Raw genomic sequence first — 12,631 nt, 5'->3', positions numbered from 1 at the left:
CGGCATGGACTGGATGTCCAAAATAGGAGCGGAAGTTGTTTGTGCTAAGAAGGCAATTCGTATTCCTGGTAAGGATAAAATACCGGTGATGATTTATGGAGAGAAGGGTAATTCAAAGCTAAAACTCATTAGCTGTTTGAAAGCCAAGAAGTGTTTAGAAAAGGGATGTTACGCTATTTTAGCACATGTTAATAAAATCGAAAAGAAAGAAAAGTGCATCAACGACGTGCCTGTGGCAAGAAATTTTCCTGAAGTTTTTCCGGAAGAATTTCCGGGATTACCTCCATTTAGATCGGTAGAATTTCAAATAGATTTAGTACCAGGAGCTGCACCAGTGGCTCGTGCGCCATATAGACTTGCACCGTCCGAATTAAAAGAACTTCAAAGTCAGTTAAAAGAATTATTGGACCGTGGATTCATACGACCAAGTACATCACCATGGGGAGCTCCGATTCTATTTGTTAAAAAGAAAGATGGATCTTTTAGGATGTGTATAGATTATCGTGAATTAAATAAGTTAACTATCAAGAATCGGTATCCACTACCGAGAATTGATGACTTATTTGATCAATTACAAGGATCATGTGTTTATTCGAAAATCGACCTAAGGTCGGGCTATCATCAATTACGTGTCAAAGAAGAGGACATTCCGAAAACTGCTTTTCGGACACGTTATGGTCATTACGAATTTTTGGTTATGCCGTTTGGATTGACGAATGCGCCAGCTGTATTCATGGACCTCATGAATCGAGTTTGTAGTCCGTATTTAGATAAGTTTGTTATCGTTTTCATTGATGATATTCTTATCTATTCCAAGAGTGAGCAAGAGCATGAAGAGCATTTAAGGTTGATACTGGAGTTGTTGAGAAAAGAACAACTGTATGCTAAATTTTCTAAGTGTGCTTTCTGGTTGAAAGAAGTGCAATTTCTTGGTCACGTTGTTAATAGCGAAGGAATTCAGGTTGATCCAGCAAAAATTGAAGCCATTGAAAAATGGGAGACTCCTAAGACACCAATGCAGATACGCCAATTTTTGGGTTTAGCCGGTTATTATAGAAGGTTTATTCAAGATTTTTCCCGAATAGCTAAACCGTTGACAGCGTTAACGCAAAAAGGGAAGAAATATGAATGGACCTCGGAGCAGGAGAACGCATTTCAATTACTGAAGAAGAAGTTAACTACGGCGCCTATTTTATCGTTACCAGAAGGGAACGATGATTTTGAAATATATTGTGACGCTTCGCGACAAGGTTTTGGTTGTGTTCTTATGCAACGGAAGAAAGTTATTGCATTCGCATCCCGACAATTGAAGATTCACGAGCGGAATTATACGACGCATGATTTAGAACTGGGAGCAGTCGTGTTTGCATTGAAGATATGGAGACACTACTTGTATGGGGTTAAATGCACTGTGTTTACTGATCATAAAAGCCTTCAACATATTTTTGATCAGAAACAATTGAACATGAGGCAACGTAGGTGGGTCGAGTTAATAAACGACTATGATTGTGAAATTCGTTATCATCCCGGGAAAGCGAATGTGGTGGCTGACGCACTAAGCAGAAAGGAACGAGAACCAATTCGAGTACGAGCGATGAACATAAAAATTCGCATGAATCTCAACTCACAAATCAAAGAAGTTCAACGAGAAGCACTTACTAAAGAAAATATAGGAAATGAAATAATGAAGAAGTATGAGAAGCAACTCGTTATGCGGGAAGATGGAATTCGATATTTTGCAAATCGTATTTGGGTACCGAAGTTGGGTGGATTAAGGAAGTTGATATTGAACGAGGCACATAAGACAAGATATTCGATACATCCTGGAGTCGGAAAGATGTATCAAGATCTTAAGACACGTTATTGGTGGCCTAATTTAAAGACAGACGTTGCAACATATGTTGGGGAATGTTTAACTTGTTCCAAAGTCAAAGCAGAACATCAAAAGCCGTCAGGGTTACTTCAACAACCAGAAATCCCAGAATGGAAATGGGATGGTATTACCATGGATTTCATCACGAAGTTACCAAAGACTGCCTGGGGATACGACACCATTTGGGTGATTGTTGATCGTCTCACCAAGTCTGCACATTTCTTGCCTATAAAGGAAACAGATAGAATGGAGAAACTATTACGATTGTATATAAAGGAAGTTGTTTCAAGGCATGGAATACCTATTTCCATTATATCCGATCGTGATAGTAGATTTACCTCAAAGTTTTGGCAATCACTACAGGAGGCACTAGGAACTCGGTTGGATATGAGTACCGCATATCATCCACAAACCGATGGACAGAGTGAAAGAACGATTCAGACTCTCGAAGACATGCTCAGGGCATGTGTGATCGATTTTGGAAACGGATGGGATAAATATCTACCGTTAGCAGAATTCTCGTATAATAATAGTTATCATGCGAGCATTGGAGCTGCGCCATTCGAAGCATTGTATGGAAGGAAGTGTAGATCTCCTATCTGTTGGAATGAAGTAGGAGATCGACAATTAACTGGTCCCGAGATCATACATGAAACGACTGAGAAGATAGTGCAAATCAAGGAGAGATTAAAAACAGCCCGCAGTCGCCAAAAGAGCTACGCCGATGTCCGAAGGAAACCATTAGAGTTTCAGGTCGGGGACATGGTTATGCTAAAGGTGTCACCTTGGAAAGGTGTAATACGTTTCGGTAAAAGAGGTAAACTGAACCCAAGATATGTAGGCCCGTTCAAGATCATCGAACGCATTGGACCGGTAGCTTATCGACTCGAGTTACCGCAACAACTCGCCGGAGTACATAATACCTTTCACATCTCGAACCTTAAGAAGTGTCTTGCAAAGGAAGACCTTACCATTCCTCTTGAAGAAATCCATGTCGACGAGAAACTACAATTCGTCGAAGAACCAATCGAAATCATGGACCGTGAAGTTAAACAGCTCAAACAGAGTAATATACCGATTGTTAAGGTTCGTTGGAATGCTAGAAGAGGTCCCGAGTTTACTTGGGAACGCGAGGATCAGATGAAACGAAAGTATCCGCACTTGTTTCTCGATGACGCAAAATAGGTACAATTTTAAAATTTCGGGACGAAATTTATTTAACGGGGAGGTAATGTAACGACCCGCATTTTTTCGATCATACTATACTTATAAGATTAATATTTACATAAATTAAACCTTGCCAACATGATAAGCAATCCAAATTGTCGAGACTTATATTTCCGAAAAGAGTTTTACACAACATTTGACCGTCTAGTTTGACCGATGATATCACGAACTATACAATATATGATAATTATACGTTTTGTATATAAATGTATATATACATATTTAACATGATTAATAAATGTTTTAATATCTCATTTTGTATTAATAACAACAAGTTATGTGTGTATTTTGAAACTACTAACTTAAGTTTTCAAAACGATAACTATACGTAACGTTATTTGACATAAATACTTAAGACATATAATGTTTATACATATATTGTATAAGTAACGTATTTAATCACTTTTAAAGACTTAAATACATAAAACCATATAAGTGTATTCACAAAAGATAGCTATATTTGAATCCTCATTCCATTTTTCACAAAATTTCTATACGTATACCTAGAGTATTTGTACTCGTATCATACCAAGCTTCTATACGTATTTACTAATAGTAAATACACATCAAAATCACCACCTAACCAGCCATTATTCATGCCATGAGGGCTAGGTAATTGATTTTGGAAGCTTATTGACTAATTACACAAAAGAACAACTTGAAATCTTGTCATGGATACCCCATGAAACACGTTTTTTGTAGCTTATATACATGAGCATTTTTGATTCATTTTACCTTAAATTCTCTAGCAAAACACACACATACTTTGAAGCCTTAAAACCCTTAATCAATTCAGCAAAGTTTCCAAGAAGATCTAGCTTCAAAAACCATACTAAAACACCATAAGAAAACCATACAAAAACACTTCAAGAAAACCTTCCAAGAACACCAACTTACTTCCAATCTTTCATCCACTTCTATCACCCTTTTGATTCTAGCTTCTTACTCCTCTTTTACAGCAAACTTATCCAAGGAACTTGAGGTAGAATCTATGTTCATAACCTTATTCAATTCATATATATATAGCTATCTTATTTTGTGGTACAAAAGTTTAACAACAAGAACATAGTTTGAATGTTTTCAAACTTGTTTGCAAACTAAATAGATCCTTCTAACTTAACTTTTAAAATACTTCAAGACCTGTAATATAACTTATGTATATGCTAATTTAACAAGGTAAAACTTGGTTTTTCAAAGTATAAGTATTTTTAGAAAAATGGTCATTTAATGATTTTGTTGTAACAAAAATGTTTAACTTCATATGTTTCACTAATGTTTCACTTATGCCGTATGATTTTGAATAACAAACCAAGGTATTTACAGTTCATAGTATTAAAGAAGAACTCGATCCAAGAAGATGGCAATTTGAATCAACGAAAACGGATTTGTAACGAAGAAACTATGACCGAAACAAAATTGGTTATCCTAGATCATTTCAACTACGGGATCAATTGGAAAAAAATGATATAAATCACATATTTCTAAGCTAACATGATATTTTATATATATGTACTTATAATTCAATTTTATATGGTTCAGGATCACCCGTAAACAACACGAGAAGATTAATCATAAGATCCCATGATTGTACGCAACACGTCATTTGACAACACCGGTACTTTATGTACGCAACACGTCATTTGACAACACCGGTACCATGGGTCAAGATTAATCTCGACCAATACATATACGATGGGGTTTTATTTATTTCGTTGGGGGTTTTGTTTATTGCGGGTATATTAAACATCTAAAAATGAACCATTAAAAATTGAATTACTAACATCGGAATGCTAACTACGGACTAAGGAAATATTCAAAATATTAAAAGTATAACAAGTATATATATATATAACGTTTGTTTTAAAATGAAAACATATTGATATATTATATATGGATAGGTTTGTGATATCAACCGGAAGACCGAGTCAAAATATATATATCATCAAGACAAGAGTGAGTATATAGTCCCACTTTTAAACTCTAAATATTTCGGGATGAGAATACATGTATTTTATGTTTTACGATATGGACACAAGTAACTGAAAAATATGTTCTACGTTGAGTTGTACCACTGGCATACTTCCCTGTAGCTTGGTAACTAATATTTACAGCGGTATTGTAAACGCGAATCCTGTTGATAGATCTATCGGGCCTGACAACCCCAACCGGACTGGACGACCAGTATTCAACGGTTGCACAGTACTTCGTTTTGTGACTACACTTGGTACGGTGTAGTAAGATTTCATATTAAAGGGAATATGCGACGTGAAAATGTTAAGTATGGTTACCAAGTGCTCAACCACTTAGAATATTTTTATTGAAATGTTTATATACGAAATCTTGTGGTCTATATATATATATTGCTGCGCACTAAACCTATATCTCACCAACTTTATGTTGACGTTTTTAAACATGTTTATTCTCAGGTGATAATTAAAGCTTCCGCTGCATTATGTTGAATCTAAGCAGGATCATGCGTACTCATATTTGTGTCAAAAATAAAACTGCATATCCGAGGACGTGTGTTGTAAAATATGCTAGAAATCGTGTTGTTATTATCATTTGTAAAGTTTGTAAGTCGAAGATTATCGTTAAACGATAATCATCTTTTTATTGTCTAAAGCTTGTAACAAAAATAATGGTTTGGTTTGTAATGTATAATATATGCAGTTTTCCTTTTTAAAAATGTCGCATATAGAGGTCAATACCTCGCAATGAAATCATACGTTATCTAACACGTTCTTATGGTTAAGGACGGGTTATGACATTATGTTAGGTTGAGTAATTGCGTGACCTTGGCCAGTGCGTTTAGCTCTCATTCGGTCTTCCATACTTAGAGGTTCCAGATTCTATATTATTGACTTTGTTGAATCTAAATCACTATAGGATTCTGATTTAATGGTAGGTTCCTCAACAATATCTGTTTGAATGACTGGTGGTTCCGGAGGAAAGATTAATGGTTCAGGATCTCGAAATCGTCCCTGAATATTCTCCGGATTCTCAATTGTGAGGTCGGGTTCAAAAAATGGATTATCGGAAATTTGAATTGGAGTACTTGGTCGACTGGATGACGATTCTAAAGAAAAATCAACGGCGACAATATTTGCTAGATGTCTTGATCGAGTTACAGGTGGTGAACGTACAAAAGGTGGTGAACGTTTTGCTCGGTGCATTCACTGAATATCCTATTAGTTATAAAAAAATAAAAATTATATAAGTTATCAAATTAATAGACTTTTCTGCTTTTGCCCACGTTTCGAATAGCCAATAGATGCAGCAGGGAGCCAGAACCCTTTAAATCGGAAGCTCACAACTCAGCCACTAACAAATCCAACTATTACTACGAAACAGAAAATTTGGATGTCTATCAATTTAACCGCTTAAAATAATTTTTCGTTGAAATTTAAAGAAATTTTAGAGAAGAAATAGAAAATTCTAAGTCCTAAAAACTAGAGTGTCGCGAAATAAGAAAGAAAAAGAGCGCGTCGAAAAAATGTCGAAAAATAAAAGGTCAAAAAATAAAAGGTCGAAAAATAATAGGCGTCGAAAAATAAAAATAAGAAAGTAGCGCGTCGAAACTTAAAAAGGAACTAAAAACTAAGAATTAAAAGTTACGTCTAAAAATATTAAATCTTAAAAGAAATACTATATCCCAAAATGGCAATAACTTAAAAATGTACTAAAATATTAAAAACGGCGTCGCAAAATTCTAAAGCACCTAAATTTTAGTCTAAAGAAAAAGCACTTAAGAGATTTTATGGCAAAGCCTAAAAATCTAGAAATAAAAATAACTATGGCAAAAAACTATGTCTTAAAACTAAATACGAGTGAAAAATACAAATATTACGCTAAAACAAATAAAAAGATACAAAAAAAAATAAAAATAATCTTAAAGTTGTAAAAAGTACAATTTTTATAAAAATATATTATTTTTATATTATTTATTTTATAAAAGTATTAATTTTATAATTTATTAAAACTAATTAAACTAAATAAAACAAATTAATTAAAACTTAAAATTAAATATTTAAATACATAACCCTAATTAGGGTTTTAATTAAATAATAATTATAATTATTACACCGTAATTATTACAGGAATCAGTCAACTGTGGCGTGTCAGGTATGTTCATGCGATCGCATGAATTTTTGCCTTCAGGCTCATGCGGTCGCATGAGCTAGGGTTTCGGGCCAGTATATGGGCTGCTACAGTACCAGGCCGAATGTTTTTATTATATTTTTTTTCTTTTTTTCTGTTTTCTGTTTTAAATTAAATAAAATATAAATAATTTAAATAAAAATTTAATTTTAAAAACAAATATAAAAATACTTTTATAAATTTTTAATAACTCTTAACAACAAATATATAGATTTTTTTTTATTTTTATATTTTTGTATTAAAACATATTTTTACAAAAACGTATTTTTACAAAAGTAAACTAAAAATCTTTTTTTTTAATATATAGTGTTTTGCTTCCGGCGTTTGACTTTCCCCGGCAGCGGCGCCAAAAATACTTGATGTGCGTAGAGGTGTATATAAAATACTATTAATTTTTACAAGGAAATACTATTAAATACGATACAATTTTACACAAGATATTTATTTATTTATAGAATGGATATACCTAAACCTTGCTACAACACTTATAGGCAGTGTACCTAATCGTACAGTAGTGTAGTTTTTAGTAAGTCCGGTTCGTTCCACGGGAATCTTTTAAACAAGCTTAACGCTATATTTTTAAAAACTATATTTGTAAAAATACAAAAATATATAAGTAATATTATTATTATAAAAAGGGGTTTTTTACCGTTTAATGACCGGTTTGTCGATTTTTAAAACTTTAGTCGCAGTTAAAATCTAATGTAAAATATTAAAAATAAATATAACTTAATTTAAATCGTAAAGTAAATAACGATGATGAAATTGCGATAAATAAAAGTGCGATAAAATAAAATTGCGATAATTAAAGAGTACGATAATTAAAAATGCAATTAAATAAAATGACAATAAATAAAAGTGTGATAATTAAAAGTGCAATTAAATATGAAATATATAAAGGAATTATGCTTATTTAAACTTCCGTAATCATGATGTTTGACGTGTTGATTTTAGTTTATTCCCATGGGTTAATTGTCCTTTGTCCTGGATTATTTGATATGTCCATACGGATTTGTCCATAATAGTCCATCAGTCATAATCATAAAGTGCGAGAGTCTTCGTCAAGTTATTCTTATTCCCAAAGTCAAATATTCCAACTAATTGGGGATTCGAATTGTAACAAGGTCTTAATACTTTGTTTAATGAATACACCAGGTTATCGACTGCGTGTAAACCAAGGTTTTACTACTTTGTTAACAATTACACCAATTACCCTTGAATGTAATCCACCCCTGTTTCAACAAGTCTATTAACTATTAATCCAGTTCCGTGTCCGGTAAAATGAACAATTATTGGTATTTATAGATATCCCGCCCACCGTACCCAGTCAAGCGTATGTGGTTATATATAAATACGTCAAATTATAAGTCTATATATTAAATCAACGAGGTATCATTTAGTTAATATAAACCCCATTAATAGCCCATAGTCTAATTTCTACAAGTGTCGTTCTTTTATCCAAACCCCAATTATGGTACAAAGCCCAATTACCCAATTTTAATATTTAGACCAACATCATGATTACTTCGTCTTAAATAAGCATAATAATAACTTAGCTATGAGACATTAATTTAAAAAGGTTGAACATAACTTACAATGATTAAAAATAGCGTAGCGTTACACGGACAGAATTTCGACTTACACCCTTACAACATTCGCTAACATACCCTTATTATTAGAATTTAAAATTAATATTAAAATTATAATATATATATATATATATATTATAATATATATATATATATATATATATATATATATATATATATATATATATATATATATATATATATATATATATATATATACGTTAGATTGAGAAGAGGAAAAACATATATAAAACTGATCACCAAACTGCGAAATTTATAGGATGTGGCCAGCCACCTACTGCCATGCGATCGCATGGAATTTGTTCTTCCAGGCCATGCGATCGCATGGCCCCTTTTTCCAGCTCACAAGAGCTTGTTTCCTAGCTTGCCGACGTTTATAATATAATATATATATATATATATATATATATATATATATATATATATATATATATATATATATATATATATATATATATATATATATATATATATATATATATATATATATATATATATATTAATTTTAAGAATTAATTATATATTATATTATATTCATGTGCAAAGTTGACTTGTAATTTTAGGTCCGTTGCGTCGAGCGTTGAGAGTTGACTTTAGTCCCGGTTCCAGATTTTCGAACGTCCTTGTGTATAATTTAATATCTTGTACTTTGCGTTTCGCGTCTTGTACTCTTGTAATTTTGAGACGTTTCTTATCAATAATTGGAACCACTTTGATTGTATTTTGTACTTTTGAGCTTTTTGGTCGTTTGCGTCTTCAATTCGTCGAATCTGTCTTTTGTCTTCACCTTTTATTATTTAAACGAATATCACTTGTAAATAGAACAGTTGCAACTAAAAGCTTGTCTTTCTTGAGGGATAATGCTATTAAATATATGTTCGTTTTTAGCATTATCATTTATTAAATGCCCCATTTACACCAAAACCGTCCATTTAAGGTCAAGACCATCATAAACCACTAAAAGCTAGTGATTAAGGTCCAACAACACTAACTAATACACAATAAGGGTATTTCATACCCATATTTCCCAACTAGGTCAATCATTAACATTTTGACCATTTTAAAACCAACACACCCATTTTGAGTCATCTTCAAACCCAAACAACACCCATTTACTAAATAACTAGGTGTGTTAGTAATTAACTAACCAATTAAGACACATAAACACATTTATCATTTCAAAACCCTAGGTTAGTCAACTTTGAGTCCTCTTGACTCGATCTTACCCAAGAACACCCAAAGTCACCAAATATGGGTTTTATGTTCTTCATTTACCCAAACCCTAACCCTTACACAAAATCAAAGTAAGAAAATCAAAGTTAGAACATTCCACTACAACCAAAACGTAGCTAGAGAGGAGATGAACAACTTTAGAACTCGAGCTAAGACCCAAAACTAGTTCCTCCTTCCTTTGCTTGAGCTTTCTCACACAAGAATGTCACTCTCTCTAAAATTGAAGTGGAAAGGATAAGGTTGTTGGAATTGGAGTGAATGCTATCCCAATATCTGATCTACTGGCCATAAACTCGTCCACAAGTGAAATTACCAAAGATCCCTTCAAAATATCTCAAAAAATGAAATAGAATCCGGCTACAGTAAAGGGTGCGCGGCGCGCTCCCTTAGGTGTGCGCGGCGCGCACAAGGTACTCGATAGTTTTCTGACTTCTGTTTAATTATACAACAATACCCACACTCTATGTACCATATTTACACTGCTGTACAATGATGATTAGGGTCTTACAACTCTCCCCCACTTGAATCGGAACGCGTCCTCGCGATCCAAGCCGCATGACAAGAGGAAAGATAAACTAACACGAACTCTTCGGGCTCCCAAGTAAACTCGAAACCTTTACTCCGACGCCATTGAACTATAAAAGTTCTCACCTCTTTATTTATCAACCTTTTGACTTTCTCATTGAGTATAGCAATCGGCTCCTCAATATACTCTAACTTATTATTTAGCTCGATCTCGTCTAAAGGTACCCAAGATGAATCATCCGCAAGACACTTACGGAGATGGGAAACATGAAATGTATTATGGATCCCCGCAAGATCTTTGGGTAATTTCAAACGATACGTAACTTCACCAACACGAGCTAAAATTTTAAAAGGACCAATAAACCGAGGAGCTAACTTTCCCCGTTTTCGAAACCGAATAACACCTTTCCATGGCGAAACTTTAAGCATCACCATGTCACCTTCTTGGAACTCAATTTGTCGTCTTCGCTTATCGGCATAAGATTTTTGTCTATCTTGGGCCTTTTTCAAATGAGCCTGAATCATATCAATCTTGCTATTCGTCTCTAAAACCAAATCGGTACTCCCGATTTCTCTTTCGCCCACTTCACCCCAACAAATCGGGGTTCGACATCTACACCCATAGAGCATCTCGTAAGGTGGCATCCCGATACTAGTATGATAACTATTATAGTACGAGAATTCCACCAAAGGTAAGTGCTCATCCCAACTACCACCGAAATCAATAATACACGCCCGTAACATATCCTCCAAAGTTTGATTCGTACGTTCGGTTTGACTGTCCGTTTGAGGATGTGCTCAATTTCAATTGTGTGCCCATATCTTCATGAAACTTTTCCCAAAATCGAGATGTAAAACGGGTATCTCGATCCGAAATAATAGATATAGGAACTCCATGCCTCGATATCACCTCCTTGATAAATAACTTAGCCAAGGTTTCCAACGATATCGCTTCCCGAATGGGAAGAAACAAGGCACTCTTCGTCAATCGATCAACTATTACCCAAATCGAGTCAAATTGGGTTCTCGCCGTCTTTGGTAACTTTGTGATGAAATCCATGGTAATGTGCTCCCATTTCCACTTTGGGATTTCTAACACTTGTAACTTACCATACGGCTTTTGTTGTTCGGCTTTAACTTTCAAACACGTGACGCATTGCTCAACATACTTAACAACATCACGTTTCATGCCCGGCCACCAATACTCCTTCCTCAAATCAAGATACATTTTCGTCGCGCCAGGATGAATAGAATACTTTGGCTTATGTGCTTCATCAAGTAGCACTCGTCGATGATCACCCATTTTAGGCACCCACACCCTTCCTTGAAAAGATAACAAACCATGCGGACCTAAGGTAATAAACTCCGTTTGTCCCACGATTCGTTCCTCGTGCTTATTGTTAACAACAGCTTCGATTTGAGTCTCGCCAAACTTTACAAGAAAATCGTTAGTAATAATCATGCGTAACGATCCTACTTGTATCGCCGGATGTTTACTCTTTCGACTTAACGCATCCGCGACCACATTCGCCTTACCCGGATGATAAAGTATTTCACAATCATAGTCTTTCATCACATCCATCCATCTACGTTGACGATAATTCAAATCTCTTTTATCAAAAAGATGTTTCAAACTTTTATGATCCGAATAAATCGTACACTTGACACCATACAAGTAATGGCGCCAAATTTTCAACGCATGAACAACCGCCGCCAACTCAAGATCATGAGTCAGACATCTCGTTTCGTGTTCCTTTAATTGTCGGGAGGCATACGCGATGACTTTACCTCCTTGCATTAGAACACACCCGAGCCCATTTAAAGACGCATCACAATAAACCGTCATGTCTTCTACCCCTTCGGCAACACTAACACCGGAGCTTGACATAACTTCTTTTTTAACAATTGAAAAGCAATTTCTTGCTCGTTCTCTCAATTAAATCTTGCGTTCTTTCTCGTCAATTTCGTCAATGGAGAAGCGATCTTAGAAAAGTCTTGGATAAAC

This window comes from Rutidosis leptorrhynchoides, chromosome 5 (assembly GCF_046630445.1).
Source record: "Rutidosis leptorrhynchoides isolate AG116_Rl617_1_P2 chromosome 5, CSIRO_AGI_Rlap_v1, whole genome shotgun sequence".
NCBI lineage: Eukaryota > Viridiplantae > Streptophyta > Magnoliopsida > Asterales > Asteraceae > Rutidosis > Rutidosis leptorrhynchoides.
The sequence above is the reverse complement of the archived record's forward strand: the minus strand, read 5'-3'. Positions refer to the sequence as shown.